The sequence below is a fragment of the Brachypodium distachyon genome, chromosome 1 (assembly GCF_000005505.3).
Source record: "Brachypodium distachyon strain Bd21 chromosome 1, Brachypodium_distachyon_v3.0, whole genome shotgun sequence".
Lineage (NCBI taxonomy): Eukaryota > Viridiplantae > Streptophyta > Magnoliopsida > Poales > Poaceae > Brachypodium > Brachypodium distachyon.
In genome coordinates, this window is record NC_016131.3 from 42,284 (window position 1) to 58,453 (window position 16,170).

Below are 16,170 nucleotides of genomic sequence, written 5' to 3' on the forward strand. Positions count from 1 at the left end.
AAGAACCTCTAAGTGCCCTAGGTGGAGCTGAAAAGTCTGAAGCACTGGGTGGAACTATCGGGTACAGAGGAGGAAGAGCACTCGGAGGTGGGGGTGGTGGAACGAACGTAGGGACAAGTGATGGAAGTGAAGGTAACACGGGGTTGGACACGAGCTGTGGGGGTACGAAGGTGGGTGGTGGAGGTGTAGACGAACTCCCCGACTCCTCTAGATAGTGGGGCCACTCTCCCACGCCAAGCTGAACTAGTGAAGCGTGGTACGCGTGGAAGATGTGCAAAGAAGCGTCTCGTGCCGCTCCCTGGAGTGCCGACAAGAGATCGTAACGTGCAACACTGTAGGTCGTCCGAACAACTCCTACAAGTCCAGGCTCAAGAGGAAGGTGTACAGTGACTAAGTACCCCGAGTCACAGGGGTCCTGAACCACAGTGTAGTGCGGCGCAAACCGGATACACAGAATAAAAAGGAGCTCAAGCAAGTAGTGAGCAAAACCCCCTAACTCAAAACCCGTACCCGGCAGTGTACTCTTCATCCTACATTTGTTAGATAAGCATTCAGTTAATCATACAATACATTTTTGGTGCAGTCAACTCCAAAGCAAGAAAAAATCAAGCATTGCAAAACAGTACAGTATTGACTCTAAGGAGTAAGCAATCGATATCATACAGTACAGTATACTCTAAGTGCCTCTAGTCTATTTGATTCATGCAAGCTTGTTTAGTTAATTCGTTTACCACACGTTCAAGTCCATCACTAATCTAGAGTCCTTATTTTATTTACTACTTACTTTGGTCAGGAGGTATACTTGCTACAGAATTGACTTCGGGAAGAGATTTATTTATTTATAAGAATAGACATATTAGTTCAAAATGAGAAGACTTTAGTTATTTAAGATGAGAAGGGAAATTATTCCTCCTTAAGGCTCCGACGGTCTCTAGCTAAGTACATGTCTGTTTCCTCAAGCGCGCTCTGATACTAACTTTTCTGTGACGCCCCGTTACCTCTGATGTAGTTAGCATAACGGGAGAATCGCCACATACAGAGTTGCGCCAAGATCATCTTGAGGTAAACAGTAGCATGTACAAATAATAAACTTCACCGTTCACAGACGGCGCGTTATTACAATGACGCTCGAAGTGTCTCTAAAGTCTTACTACGCCAACAGATGCCTCTAATGTAGATTAATAGGCCATCTTGATCTACCCTCCTGATGGTCTATGCTACATAATCTTCGCCTGTGGCATCCTCATACTCATACTCTACTTTAGCAAACTCAGTTTCATAGCAAGCACCGGACTCATCATAACTATCCGCCAACCCTATCCAGGTTGCTCCGACCTCTGAGCTACCTACCCGCCGAATATACTCTAGCCGTAACCCTGTTCGGGTCGGCCTACCTAGTACTGACCATACTAGTGGATCTTCCTGATCCATATAAATATTATTAATATTTATAAAACTCATTTTGGTGACATGCAAGAATTTTGAATTTCGACAAATTTTATAAAAACATTTTCGAAGACATGTTCAAAGGGAGCGACTTGCCTGGTACCGCTCCGGTCAACTCGGAAACACCGTCCGGGTGTCCTACTCGTCCGGAGTCAACTCCTAATATTTAATTCATACACATGTTTAACAAAATTTTCTAACCAATCAATGTAATAAGTGAAAATAAAAGTAAAAGGCAAACGTGCAACAACTTACGCTAGTTTTCCTATGCTATATTTAAGCCAATCAGATGAGAAGAATAAACATGTGTGTATGTGTGTGTGACCAGCAGCCAGCAGCAAGTAGTACTAATTTACCCAGCGTGTGACATCGATGTGTGAAGGCAAGAAAAGAAAACAAAAATGAAAATGGTCAGGCTGTAAAGCACTGCATGCTCAGAGCAAAACTCTACCGATCGCACCTATTCTCCTCCTCCCTCCTCTCTTTTCCTTCTCTAGTTCTCTGCCTCTTTCTCCCCATTCTCTCCCCCGAGCGAACGGAGCACATCGCCACCGCCTGGATCTCCCTATTCCGGCCATGGCCGGCCAAGCTGAGACCAGCCCTAGATTCCTCTCTCACTCCTCTTCTAGATCCCCAAATTAAATTCTACAAAACGCCACCAACTCACCCCGAAAATGTAACCCTAGTTCTTGGGGCTACCATGGCCGCCTCCGTCACCCTCGGGTCTGGCGAGGCCTGCTTCATCGTCTCCGGCGACCATGACGCTCTTTCTACGAGTTCTCTAGCAGCATGCGCAACTACATCGACGAGGACTGCCATGGCTTCACAGCACGGCTCAGGTGCCGCGGCCGTCGCCGACGACGGTGAGGCTGGGGTCATGCCTACTCCTTCCCAGCTTGCCGGCATTGGAACCGGAGGTCCGACGCCTGCAGCCGGGGGCCAACGGCTACCACTGCCGACTACTCCCTCTAGAACAGCTAAGTTATCTTTTTCCCTCCTATTTGACAGTGCATAAATCTAACCATGCATGTGCAGGTACAATAGCCAATGCAGTTGTTTGATTACTTACTAGAATATGAGAGCAATCGTGTGAGGCACAGATAAAATGAGGATTAAACAGGTAGAGCTATTTCTAGACATTGGCAAACAGAAGATACAAGTACACAGAGCATAAGAGTTTAATTTCCCAGCTTAATACACAAAATTAGATGAGACAATCTACTAAACGTCATTGGTATCATTTAAACAAAATTATTAGTGTTCTACTGTTCTGGTGTTCTAGTGTTCTAGTGTGCCATTATATCTAAGTGTGCAAATTTTAAATCAACAAACAAAGACACACCAGAGCAAAATCTGAGAACTTATTAGTACCTGTCCACTCCTTTTTGCAGCAAAGAAGAGCTCGTGGAGGAAGAAGAATGACTGTGTGAAAAGTGGTGGGTAGGTGGAAAGAGTAACAGTAAAAGAAAAAGGTTGCTATTTATAGTGTGTGTGGTAAAAATGCATGTCCCCCACATGGTGCTTCCATGGTGACAAATGGCACACAGCAAGTGACAAATGTCAATCATGCAGCTGGGCCCACCCAGGGGTTTCTTAGCTGCTAAGAAATTGCCCAAGGGCTGAAATGTAAATCTAAAAGGACTTTTTAGTAATTTTCAAAACATTTGTTTATAATAAAGGACCTTGTATTATTTTTGTGATGTATGGTGTAATTTGGGTTTGAGAAACCTAGGGTTTCACATCCCTCCCCACTTAAAAGAAATTTCGTCCTCGAAATTTAAGGTCGAACCTTAAAAAGGTGTGGATATTTCTTGGATAGGTCTTCCTCTTTTTCCCAAGTCGCTTCTCGCTCCGGATGATCTCCCCATTGCACTTTGCAGTATCTATTTGTCCTATTTCGCAATTTCTTTTCGTCGGTTACCAAGATTCGGCTTGGTTGCTCTTCGTAGGTTAGATCCTTTCGAAGAATTAATCCTTGTTCGGAGATCCTTTCTCTTGGTGGTTTTATGCTTTTGCAGAGTTGAGAAATATGGAACACATCCTGAATCCCTTGCAAATGTGCTGGCAATTCTAATTGGTAGGCAACGGGTCCTCTCCTCCTTATGACTCGATATGGTCCGATATATCGTGGACTTAGTTTTCCTTGTATGCCAAAGCGTTTGACACCTCTCATTGGCGAGACCTTTAGGTACACAAAGTCTCCAGGTTGGTAGTGTAGGTCTCGACACCCTTTGTCCGCATAACTCTTTTGTCTGCTTTGGGCGGCTTTCAGACGCTCTCTAATTACGCGAACTTTTTCCTCCGTCTCTCGAACAAGGTCCGATGCTAGGAGTTTTCTTTCTCCGGCTTCTGTCCAACATATTGGGGTATGACATCTCCTACCATAGAAAGCCTCAAATGGGTACATACCAATACTAGCTTGGTAACTGTTGTTGTACGCGAACTCTGCTAGTGGCAAGTGTTTGCTCCACGAGTCGCCAAAATCCAATATACATGCCCTCGGCATGTCTTCTATTATTTGGTTTACTCGCTCAACCTGACCACTAGTCTGTGGATGGTACGCGGTGCTAAAGTCCAACTTAGTTCCCAATGCTTCTTGCAATTTTTCCCGGAACTTGGATGTGAACATAGACCCAGGGTCAGTCACAATTTTAGATGGTGTCCCATGCAGAGTTACTATTCTCTGAATGTAGAGTTCTGCCAATTTCTCTCTGGAAGATCCTAGGGCTAAGGGAATAAAGTGCGTAGATTTCGTGAGTCGATCCACTATAACCCATATAATTTCCTCTTTCTTTGATGTCTTGGGTTGTCCGGTAGTAAAGTCCAGGTGTATTTCTTCCCATTTCCACTCTGGAATTGGAAGAGGCTGCAACAACCTGGTGGTTTTTGGTGTTCCGCTTTGACCCTCTTACAAGTGTCACACTCATCCACATACTGAGCTATTTCCTTTTTCATATTTCTCCACCAGAATGTACCTTTCACATCATGATACATTTTTGTGCTCCTTGGGTGTATGGTGTAGGTGGGGTGGTATGTGCCTCCTGTAGGATTATTTGCTTAATATCCTCGAGGTTTGGCACACATATTCTGGTTTTATGCCAAAGAGATCCATCTTCCGCTATTCGGAATTGCGATGGCTCACCTTCTTGTATTATGCGTTTCTCCTCACAGATAAACTCATCCTTGACTTGATTTTCCCTTATTTGGTCCAATAAATTGGGTCTTAATGTTAATGCGGCCAACATATGCTCCACTGGTTTATGTATGATTTCAATTCCCATATTTTCTAGCTCACGTATCAGGTGTTTTCCAAAGGTTGGAATTTCCAGGTGGCTACACGAGGTTTTTCGGCTAAGGGCATCTGCAACCACATTAGCCTTTCCAGGGTGGTAGTTAATTCCAAGGTCATAGTTCTTGATAAGTTCTAACCACCGTTTTTGTCTCAAATTGAGCTCCTTTTGGGTAAAAATATATTTGAGACTCTTTTGGTCCGTGTACAACTCACAACTCACAACGACTCTTATGGTTAGTATTGCATTTTTTCTAATAAATGTTTTAACAATGGCGTGGAATTATAAGTATATAAGATTAGCACATGGTTGATGGTTCTGCTATAGTATATAAATAATTGACAGTGGTATAATTCTATTAAATGTTTTGCACATGAATGATGCAATCGGAGCATCTTATGATCGTTACCTGCGCAATGGGGTACAAACACAGCTTTTCATATTGACCTAGCAATTCCCCCCACTAGCAGGGCTGCTGGGATGGCTGCTGGAATGGGTGCTGGGATGGCTGCCTATGGTGTTGATGAACGGCGTATGATGGGTGTTGTTGGTATGGACAGCAGAGGGATGGGCTACGGTCGCAGACCTGACCCCCCTCTTCCTCCGGATGCATCAAGCACTTTGTATATTGAGGGATTACCTGCAAACTGCACACGCCGGGAGGTTTCTCGTATCCTTCTTCAAGATCTTTTTACCTTTTCTAAATGGGTTTTTCCGCTTTGAACATTCCAATGACTGCTATCTCACTTGTGATGTTTCAGTTTACTTATATTGAATAGCATACGCATCGTTTTTAGTTTGTAATCCCACTGTACATAAAGGACAGGTCTGCTTTAATCTTTTATATGCGTGAAATGTGTACTTCTCACATATCTGTCTATGCCTTGCATCTACTGTGCATTCATCTATGCTGACAATATGCATATTGAGTTTCTTTAATTTCTCAAATAGCAATAGCAATAACTGCTTAGATAGAAATTGATACTGCAAATAGCAAAATGTGTGGTAAAGCTTTTGTTGAGAGGATTATGGTCATGTTTTCCTTCTCTTTCACATTGTTCATGAATTTACAAATTTTTTTAAATATGATCCTGTTGCCAGTTCGATTGAAAATACCAATTGAGGATACATGTACACGTGGCCACACTCTTGATGTGTTTTTATTCCTTAACTGTTTTGTTCTGCAGACATATTTCGCCCATTTGTAGGTTTTCCTGAAGTGCGATTTGTCAACAAAGAGTCCAGACATGTATGTTAACTATGCTATGCCTTAGGCCCTTTTACAGTAATAATTCTTTCAATGATGAATGATGAGGTATCTTATGCTTTAACTTTTATGCAGCCTGGTGGAGACCCACATGTGTTGTGTTTTGTTGATTTTGACAACCGTACTCAAGCTACAGTTGCTCTTGAAGCGTTGCAAGGTGATGATACTTATATTTATGGATATGGAGTATGTAGGGGTGTTGATTACTTGACGAAATTTTGTGAGATGCAATTTCCCATGTTTATTCTTGTTAAATTCTGTTATACTTCTCCGCATTCACTTCTAGTTTGTTGCGAAGCTTGTTTTCAAATTGGTAATCATACCTGTCCATTCAATCTAACTTTGTGCAAGTCCTGTAACATAGTTTTTAAGTTCATATGCTAGTTATAGAAGCCCGCTAACAGTTATGTGGGTATACAACGGTAAACCCAACTTTACTGCATTCCAGACAACACTCAGCATTTCCAGAGTACCAAGCCATAGCATTGCTTGACAACTAGCTTTGTTGTACTATTCCTACCCATCTAATACTAGTTATAAAATTTTACCAAGTTTTTCTATAGGATCTAACAGTCGCATTTTGCATCCTGATCTGCATGGGACCAGTGGTTGAAGGCAAAACATGAACTCTTCCTATTCTTGTTAAGGTCCAATCTCTTGTTCACACGGCGGCCAGAGCAGTATAAACCATCGCGATTTCGTTTTGCAGGTTATTAGTTTGACAAACACGATCACGAGTCAGCCCATTTGCGGCTGCAATTCTCACGCTTTCCTGGTCCGAGGTCAGCTGGCGGGCCTCGCGGTAGGCGTTAAGATGCGTGGACCTCACGGTTGCCGAACCTATCGTTTATACGAGCGATCAATCTGCCGTGGCGTAATGCTTCGAGCCTTCGATATGACGCTGAAATCCTCGGTGGCTTTTCTTTAGGGTTCTTCAGCTCATTCCGTGAATGCGTGAAAGGGACAAACGCAATAATTGTTATTTGGCCTCTTGTCATTAGATTGCCGTAGCGTGTGTTAGGGATGGAACTTTAAGTTATTTGACACTGTATCTGCTGCCTTAGTTGTTATTATCTACTGTAACTTCGTTACCTTGCTATCCGAGGCAAGAGTTTGTTATACAGTGAACAATATGTTCTTAAAATTAGATGTTTGTTGTTAGCCTTGTTTACCTTAGTAATATTGTCCCAGTTGGTGTTTCTTGCCCGTATACCAAAATTTCTAGTTCATATAGAAGCTTATTTCTGTTCCACCAACCCCCCTACTTGTGGTTGCCTAGTTATGCGTCTTGCTTGGCCCTTTGCCACTCCCCAGTTAAGAACTAAGGGAGGGCTGGGCCTGCTTTCGTGTTTCTTGCATTCTTTTGAACAGCCAAAGGTCCTTAACAATTCTGATTAAATGACTTTCACTGGACAATGATCATAGTGAGCATGTTAATTTTGTTTTATTGGCATCCGTCATAAATCTTGGGATCTAATCATGTGGACATGTGGCGCCGGAGACTTCGGTGATCATGGCATTGTTATCATATTTAACCAGTGTTCCATGCTGCAATGCCTGTACAACCCCCTACCTCTACCATAAGCAGTGTTAAGGTGACTACCCAGTTCAGTCTTGCATATGCACACAGGTAATTTAGTTTGTCTTTAATCATCTAAAGTTCTTCTTTAAACCTTGTAACTTCTAGTTTTGGATCACATGGCCTTTAGAAAGTTTCCTCATTTTCTTTCAGCTGGCATGCTTCAGGCATTCACTTTAAATAATGATATTGCATATTCACGTTCTCATTCTCATGCTCAACAACTTTTGGCAGTTGTTTTCATCTTATAATAATATTTTGATTTGTTGTTTTTTGTTACAAAATAGTTCGTTTTTGAACTAATTGGCTTGACCTAAACGACGTATATTCAAGAATGGAGGTTATATTGACCTAAACCACAGCTTACCTCCTTGGAGGAAGCAGTTTGCCCCCATTCAACGGACCCAAACTGTATTTGTGAGTTGCTGATGAATCGTTCATCGAGCCAACCTGATTATTTCTGGAACAAAAGAAGAGTGCGTTTCACTTCATCAACCTATATATCTGCATCAGTCCTGCAATGAATCTGTCTGCTGTGGTGGGATTGGATGTGAGAGGTGAGGGGCGTTTAAACACATGCTTTGATTATAATCAGCCGACTGCGTACAGGAGTTGGGCCTTATGTTTAGGTGTGGCCCAACTACGAGCTGGAGCCCAACTCGGAGAAGGGATCCGATGGAGCCTAGGGTTTGCGGGGCGGGTATATATACAGGGGTTTCCTCTCCCTTCCTGGGTCCAAGGCAAACTCCAGATCCAGATTATCTAATCTAATCGGGAGAAGAAGAGGTGAGCTTGAGATGGAGAGAGAGGTCGCGGCGATGGCTACCCGGCTGGAGTCGTCGGTGGGGCTGAAGAGGAAGGTGGACGTCTGCCATTACATGGTGGAGTTCGCAGACGATTTCCGCGACGTCGACATTAAAGGAGGGATGGTGATGGTCGGCATCCGCGACCACGGGATGGAGAAGACCAAGGACGGGAAGGGCAGCGGCCACATCGAGCTCCCGAAGACCAAGGGCGGCGAGGCGGAGTCCGGATCGAAGACCAAGGGCGAGGGCAGCTCCACCACTGCCAAGCCGGCGGGGGGCCGGAAGAGGACCAAGATAGTGAAATACAGGATGGACAAGTCGTTGAAACCTTTATTCAGCAAGAAACCTATCCCCTTCGATCTATCTCGTCACGGTGAAGCCTTCGCTGCTGCCCTCCGGAACTACCTCGAGTTGGAAAGGAGCATCCTCGAGCAGTTCGAGACCAAGGGATACGCCGAGTACGAGAGGGAGGAGGTCACCGACGACGAGGAGGATCCGATTTCTGTTTAATTCTGTTTTAAGTGTGTCTTAATAATTTCTACACAATTAATTGGTCATTTTAGAATGCATCTTGAAACTTTTTATTATTCCAACAAATGCAAAATTTGGGGACTTGGATTAGCAATATTTTTATTATTCATGTATGCTGGACACTGAGTTTAATTTGGAACTTAACTTATGTGTCATGTCATACTGTCGTGTGTTCCATGCATGTTAAATTGATGGGAGCATCTATTATCAGCAAGACACTGCACTTGCAGAAATTCAATCAGAATAGCTTACTGTTAGCTGACATTAGCAATAGCCGGGTTCAGTTGTATCTCCGTGCATATTATGAGATGTTAATAGTCGCAGAGTGTATTACCTTACCTGTGTCACTGTGCAGCAGGCAGTCGTAGGCCCCTTTTGGTTCAGCTTCCTACGGGTGCTTTTGCTGTCAAAAAGCTGAACGCTAACCAAGGTAGTGTTTGGTTGGGGGTGAAAATTTTTGCACACACTTTTGATCGCTAATTAGGAGTATTAAATTAAGGCAGTTTACAAAACTACCACCACAACTCCTGGGCTAATAATCTAATGAGGCCTTTGACTCCATAATTAGAAGATGGTTACTGTAGCAAATCATATATTAACTAGGCCCATTAGATTCGTCAGGCAAAGTTGTACTTATCTGTGAAAAGGTTTTTCAAATAGACTTTATTTAGTACTCCAAGATTCCAAAGACCTGAAACTCGCAGCAGCAGCTTCCGAACGCAGGTGCTTTCGCTCAGTGCAATTCGCAAAGCACGCAGGCTCCTGCTTCTTCCACGGCTGCGAAACAATGTTTTCTGATCGGCTGATCGTTCCTAATCGTTCTGGCATCGATCAGGACGATTAATCGACCTCTGATCGATCTGATCGTCCATATAATCGTCCAGCATAGAGCAGGATTATATATCATTACATGTATGGTATATATACCATATACCATATATTTATATAGTAGACATCGAGCATCAAGTGTTCAAGACTATATTTCTACTTAGTTGATTACTTACCTGTGAGATCTGACTCTATATTCTTGCCCCAGCCTCCGTATGTTTGCTGAACTTCTGCATGAATGTCCTAGCCCATCTGTCTTTTTATTTCTGATCGATCTAGGGAGCTAATCGGACGATCAGGTTTCTGATCGCTCTGATCTGATCGTAGGGCCTAATCGAGTGCTAAGGACTGATCAGGATGATTAATCGGACGATCAGAAAACATTGCTGCCAAGTCCAACATTTCGAAGAAATTACCCATGGATAAGTTACATAACGCTTCGCTTCTTTTCTTTCCAGACAACCAGACCTGAGCACGGGGAGAAATTTCAATATTTGACACCCAATTCGTCTGCCTCGCAAGATTTGACACCCAATTCGTCTGCCGTTGCAGCAGATCCCGCCGTCCCCAGCGGCGGTCCTCCCAACCGGCAGCCACCCTCCCCGCCGGCGGCCTCCCTTCCGGCCGCCCTCCCCACTTGCGGCGCCCCAAGCGACGGCCTCCCTGCTGGCCGCCGTCTGCAACGCCGGCCGTCCTCCCCACCTGCAGCTCCCCCAGCGGCGGCCTACCTGCCGGCCGCTGTCCGCAACGCCGGCCCCCCTCCCCAACTGCAGCGCCCCTCCCTCCCGGCGGCCCATCTCCGGCCAGCTCCTCTCCATCGGCAACCTGGTGGTGCTCGGGTGATGCTTTGCTCTTGAATAATGCAGTGCTGTTGAGATCGACTTGTAGCGACAGAAATGTACTCCCTCCGTTCCAAATTATAGGTCGTTTTGACTTTATTAGATTTGGAACGGAGGGAGTAGCAAATAAACAAAACAGAAGTTCACTGAATATTGCCACTCTCATTCTGAATTTATAATGTAGAAGATGTCACTTGATTTCAAAAGTGCTATTGGAGCAGAGTACAACAGACATTTGGCACAGCCCGAACACAAGAAGCTGATACTTTGGTTAGTGCGAGAGGGAAATAGCTATGTGGATCACATGTTAATGGTGAACATTAATATATGAACCATATATCTTTGGTAAAACGTTGTCCTTGTATAGTTGTATTTATACTTGAACCTTATGGTAATGGTGGATGCAAAATTAAAAAAATAAATCAAGTTCCCCTTTCTAAAATGGTCATTTACATGTTATTCAATAAACAACACAATGTTTTACAATCAATTTGCACGTCAACAGCCTCTCAAGCCTTCCAGGGGCATTACAGACCTTTCTTGCCAAATCTATAGTTTCACAGCTGCTTCAACCAAACGGCTGCTTTCTCACAGCACAGTTCACAGCAGCTTTTTCACAGCTCACAACCCAACCAAACAGGCATATAATCTGCTTGTGGCTTTCTGAACTGTACCCTTCTTTAAAAGAACCATGGCAACCCATTGCTGGTGGAGCGGGGTGGGGCGGGTACACTACTACAAGACCTGGCTGCTGACCCTTGAGGTCACGGACTTCTCGCTTTGGGTCAGCTGGAAAACTGCTGCAGACACTTTAGATGTTTAATTCTTGTTTGCTGTTTGTCGTGCTGTGTTTCTGAACTTCGTTTTGGTTGCGATTTGAACTTCTGTTCAGAGAGGCTTCTGCGGTTGTAATGATGTTCTGGTTTTCAGGGTCTCCGCAGGACACATGCATATCAGATCTAGCCAACTTGCCTGCTATTGACTCCTATCAATCTTGTTCTGCAATAGACTTGCAGGGCATTACGTGCTATATTTTGTTAGTCACAGAATGGCATATTTGTTGTAAGTTTTTTGAGCTTTTCATGCAAGAAAAATGTATAGATTCCTGTTGCCACTTTTGGTGTCTGGAAGTACATATCTTTCTTGAGGCATCTTTTTCATGAATTGGCACGTGTTGCAGCAGGGAGAATGCCTCCTTTCAGTGTACCATTCATAAACTTTTATCATGGCAGGTCCATATAATTGAAGGAACATGAGATAGTGAAAATCTGAAGTTAATCTCCAAAGTTCTATCTCATTTTAGGGCAGCACATCGGCTAGATTCATCCTGACAAACCACTTTCCTCGATTAAAATGCTGCCAGACACTATATTACTGTTTTCAACATTATAATAGATGGTTTCAGTTTATATTGCGCTGTAAGATAAAGGAATTACCAGTGCTGATGCATTATTGTTTGAAGGATATGCCTGCAGCTCTAGTGGTATTGACTTTTTTATAATGCTACAAGACGCCCATGTTATGCAATATATTTGCTCTCTTAGATCAATCACCGAAAACCGACAATAGGCGAATGGAAAAAAAAGTAACAAGTAAGCTTGTTCGTAATTGATTTATATATGCAATTTTTGCTCTGAAACAAATGTCATCTATCTTTACTGGCACCTGGAAACTTATTCCCTTGACAGGCTGAAACTCGAATTTAAATGACATGAAGACCTTGATGAATTAAAGAACCAGTGGGCAGTGTGGATGCTATATTCTCTATCACCAAGTGATTCTAAAGGTTCGTTTGTCTAACAGTTGAGAGACTTTTGAAACCCGTTTCTTATGCTTTCCTATGGTGTCTTAAGTGCCCTTGTTATGCGCTACTCTTGTCAGGCTAACCAACTGTAGGTAAAATACATAATCACACCAAGAAGATGTTTGTTGTATCACTGTAAAAGCATCTTATCACACCAATTGTTATGCGCTACTCTGCATTTTTGGATCAGTTCCCTTTTTAGGGGCGCTCTTATTATGCCTTTCTCTTCGGTATTCTTGTATGGTTAGTTTTATTATGCACTTGTTATGCACTTGCCTCTGCCTTGCTTCCCAGCAAGGTACATGATTCAGCCTTCTTCTCAAATGGTACAGGCACAGTGGAGCCCAGGAGTACCGTGTTTGCCATCGAGAGCAGCACCAGCATGAACATTTTGAACAACATGTCCAGCATGGCATTCTTTAAAGGCATGGAGGAGGCCAAAATGTTCTTGCCGAGAAACAATGTGATGGTGAATAATAGGGGGTGTAAGGACAAGTTTGACATGGATGGTGAGAAGGAGCCAGCCATGGGCAGGAGCAGCCAGCAAACAGCGGCGCTGGTGCATACTGACTCGGAGGAGGAGGACGAGCTAAGAAGAGATTGGACCGGCTTATCCTCAAAGGCTATGACAGGTACCCTGGTGAGATGCAGGAGGTACTAATCACTTTAGACAATGAGAACAAGGCGGCACGGAAGAGCATCCGCATGGGTGGGAGGCGCGGTGCGATGCAGGCGGTGGTGACTCATCTAGAAATGCTGCTGATCCGCTGTGCGGAAGCAGTGGCCAGTAACGACCTGCACAGCGCAAGCGAGGTGCTAGAGCAGATCAAGCGGTACTCATCTCCGACGGGGGACGCTAGGCAGCGGCTGGCACATTACTTCGCCCAGGGGCTGGAGGCACGGCTGGCCGGCACGGGGAGTCAATTCTACCGTTCGCTTATTGGGACACGCACCTCCACCGTGGAGCTTGTTAAGGCCTACCATCTGTACGATGCCACCTTCTGCTTCCTGAAGGTTGCATTTCTCTTTTCCAACAAGATCATCTACAAAGCCGTTGCAGGGAGGAAGAAATTGCACATTGTGCACTACGGCATCAACCTCGGGTTGCAGTGGCCAGACTTGATCCAGTGGCTGGCGGGCAGGGAGGACGGGCCACCAGTGGTGAGGATGATCAGCATCAACATACCTCAGCCTGGGTTTAGCCCATATGAACAAATCGAGGAGGCTGGGCACCGGCTCAGCAACTATGCAAGTAAGTTCGGCATGTCAATCAAGTTCCAAGCAATCACAGGCAAGCCAGAGGCTGTTCGGGCTGAGGATCTCCATATCGATCCCGATGAGGTGCTCGTGGTGAATAGTCTATTCCAGTTCAGGACCTTGATGGACGACAGCCTCAAATTTGATAGGGTAAGCCCAAGGGACATGGTGCTCGGCACTATCAGGAAGATGAAGCTCATGGCAGCATGATGTGCGTGTTTTTTTGTGTGTATCTATAACTGAGTTTTGATGTGTTTGTCTGTTCCAGCATGATGTGCGTGTTTTTTTGTGTGTATCTATAACTGAGTACCAGAAACCATGTTCAGGTTGTCAAGTTGCACCCTGTTTATTAGAGCTGCTGACATATATCTGTAACTGTCTAGAACTGCTACTGCCTCGTCAGAGATGATAAGATTATGTGGAATGCCTGCATCACTCAGTCTGACAAAGGTGTCGAGATATATCAATTAGACATGACTTGATATATGAGGATCAGCACTCTGTAGCATTGTGAGTTAACAATGATTATAGATGATGCAACCAGTCTACTAACAGGGCAGCACCGGATGTCTAGCGTTTCTGCAGAGTCAAGGTGGAAAAGTTATTTTAATGTTCTCTCTAACTGTTTTCTGTGTGCTTCATTTTCTTTCTTCAATTTGCAACGGAAAGTACACCCTAAATGCATTTTTAGTCACTGTGCACTGGAAGGTAAGTACATCAACACAGGCACATTGAACATGATGGTTGGAGAACAGATGGCAGGGATCTAACACCACTGTTTTTCTCTTCTTTTAGTTGTTGTACAGAGTTATTTACTTAAAACGTAATACAACTGTATGCAACAGCACGATTGGGCACATGTGCTTCTCCAGTAATTACCAGCCATTACTAGTCCTCAGGTAACTCTTCCTCACCAAACCACCTTGGAGGATCATATCCCTGTCCACCTACATGTGTATCAGATAGAAAGCGTTCAAGTTTCACAAAAATGATTCCAGAATTGAAAATATCAAGCAAACAGATGGAAAGCATACCAAGAGGATTACAACGGCACAGACGCCATGCTGTCAAGATTGTACCCTTCGCGACACCGTACCTTTTGTACGCCTGCATAGAGTACTCGCTGCATGTTGGCACATAACGGCAACTTGAAGGTAGTAACGGTGATATCTCTCCTGTCCAGACAAAGCTTGATCAAGTGAGCAGGCCATAGAGATCTATTCCATCTCAAAAGCATGGCCTATGACTGCATAGTAGTAGTAATACGGATGTCCAAAACACAATCAGAATTCAAGCGGCAACAAACTGCAAAGACGAGCTTACTTTTGTAGAATTTCAGCATGGACAGTGCAACGTTGACTCCAAGGTCGTCGACTTCCTCTTCTTGGAATCATAACATGCACAAATTGTGGTAAAGGGGATCAGTTCTTTTACTTGTGTGGTTCAATGCAGGGAGAACACAAGTTCATCTTGAAACAAAACAGAGCTCAATGCACAATGTCCATTCAGATTTCTGAATTCGTCATCACTGGACTAACCTTGGTGTCAGCAGCACAGCTGACCCGCATCACCGCAACCCTTCTCCTTTTGTACGGCACGGCGCAAAAGGCTACAGATCAGAAACCAAGATGGTCAATTGGGAAGGGGGCAAGGCAGACAGGATCCAAGAGAGCTCAACTCAAGCGAAAAAATCGAGGCAAGGAGATTTACGTGTTCTTCTCGCGGGAGGATGCCCGGCCGCAGTAGGCAAGAGGGAGACGGAATCCATGGCTTAAATCGATGAATGGAACGGGATGGATCGTCTGCAGCGGACGCCGGTGGGCAGCCGGGGACGGGGAGGGAACCGGGATTTCACAGGCGGAGGAGGGCAGTGAGCGTCGGCCGCGGGCGAGGGTGATGGCGGCGCCGCCGCCGCGTTGCTAGGTGCGCCCTTGCCGTCGCCGGCGTGGCGCGTGTCGTGTGAGGAGGAGCAGGCAGGATCCGATAAGTTTTTTTTTTTCCTGATGAGGCCTTTTGGGCTCAACGACTCTCTGCTACAGTATCATCCTATTCTTTGGCCCACTGGGCTGGTCTAAGGCCCATGGGCTACTATCCTTTTTCAGGGTAACCCAGCTTGAAGTTTTAGCCCACGAAGTGTGGAGGGTACCTAGGCAGTATCTTGATTGTTTGTTCAGGCTTAACAACAAGCTGGCAGGCATGACACACACATAATCATCATTTTCTTTCTATATATGTCGACGTGCTCCACTCATTCTCGTATGGAAATAAATTGTATCTTCTTGACTAGTGATCGAAATCTCGTGCCACTAATTGCGATCTTACCTACCAACTTTGGATAACTACACCTCACCTAATTGTCTCCTCTGCTTTGTTCGACACTTTAAGTTTGCTGTAAAAGGAAACTTATAGGATATTCACCTACTGCTCATTGTACATGTATTAGGGACGGGTTTTTGGCTCCTGAGCTCCAGTGCTTCATTAAAGAAGAAAACTAAAACATGTGTTTCTAGATTCTAACGTTCA

The 16,170-nt window shown here is 44.5% G+C and overlaps 1 long non-coding RNA gene and 2 pseudogenes across 1 annotated transcript; 2 read left to right on the forward strand and 1 right to left on the reverse strand.

Moving 5' to 3' along the window:
• The first annotated feature begins 5,216 nt into the window (after positions 1-5,216).
• On the forward strand, positions 5,217-6,816 carry LOC100829372 (annotated as a pseudogene).
• A 3,372-nt stretch (positions 6,817-10,188) lies between these two features.
• Positions 10,189-14,136, forward strand: LOC100827207 (annotated as a pseudogene).
• Positions 14,137-14,356: 220 nt separating this feature from the next.
• LOC100827520 lies at positions 14,357-15,192 on the reverse strand (the record flags this gene model as incomplete). Its single annotated transcript, XR_002961958.1, has 4 exons — positions 14,357-14,594; positions 14,682-14,822; positions 14,971-15,030; positions 15,186-15,192. It is a non-coding gene; the product is annotated as a UPF0161 protein At3g09310 (long non-coding RNA).
• Positions 15,193-16,170: the final 978 nt, after the last annotated feature.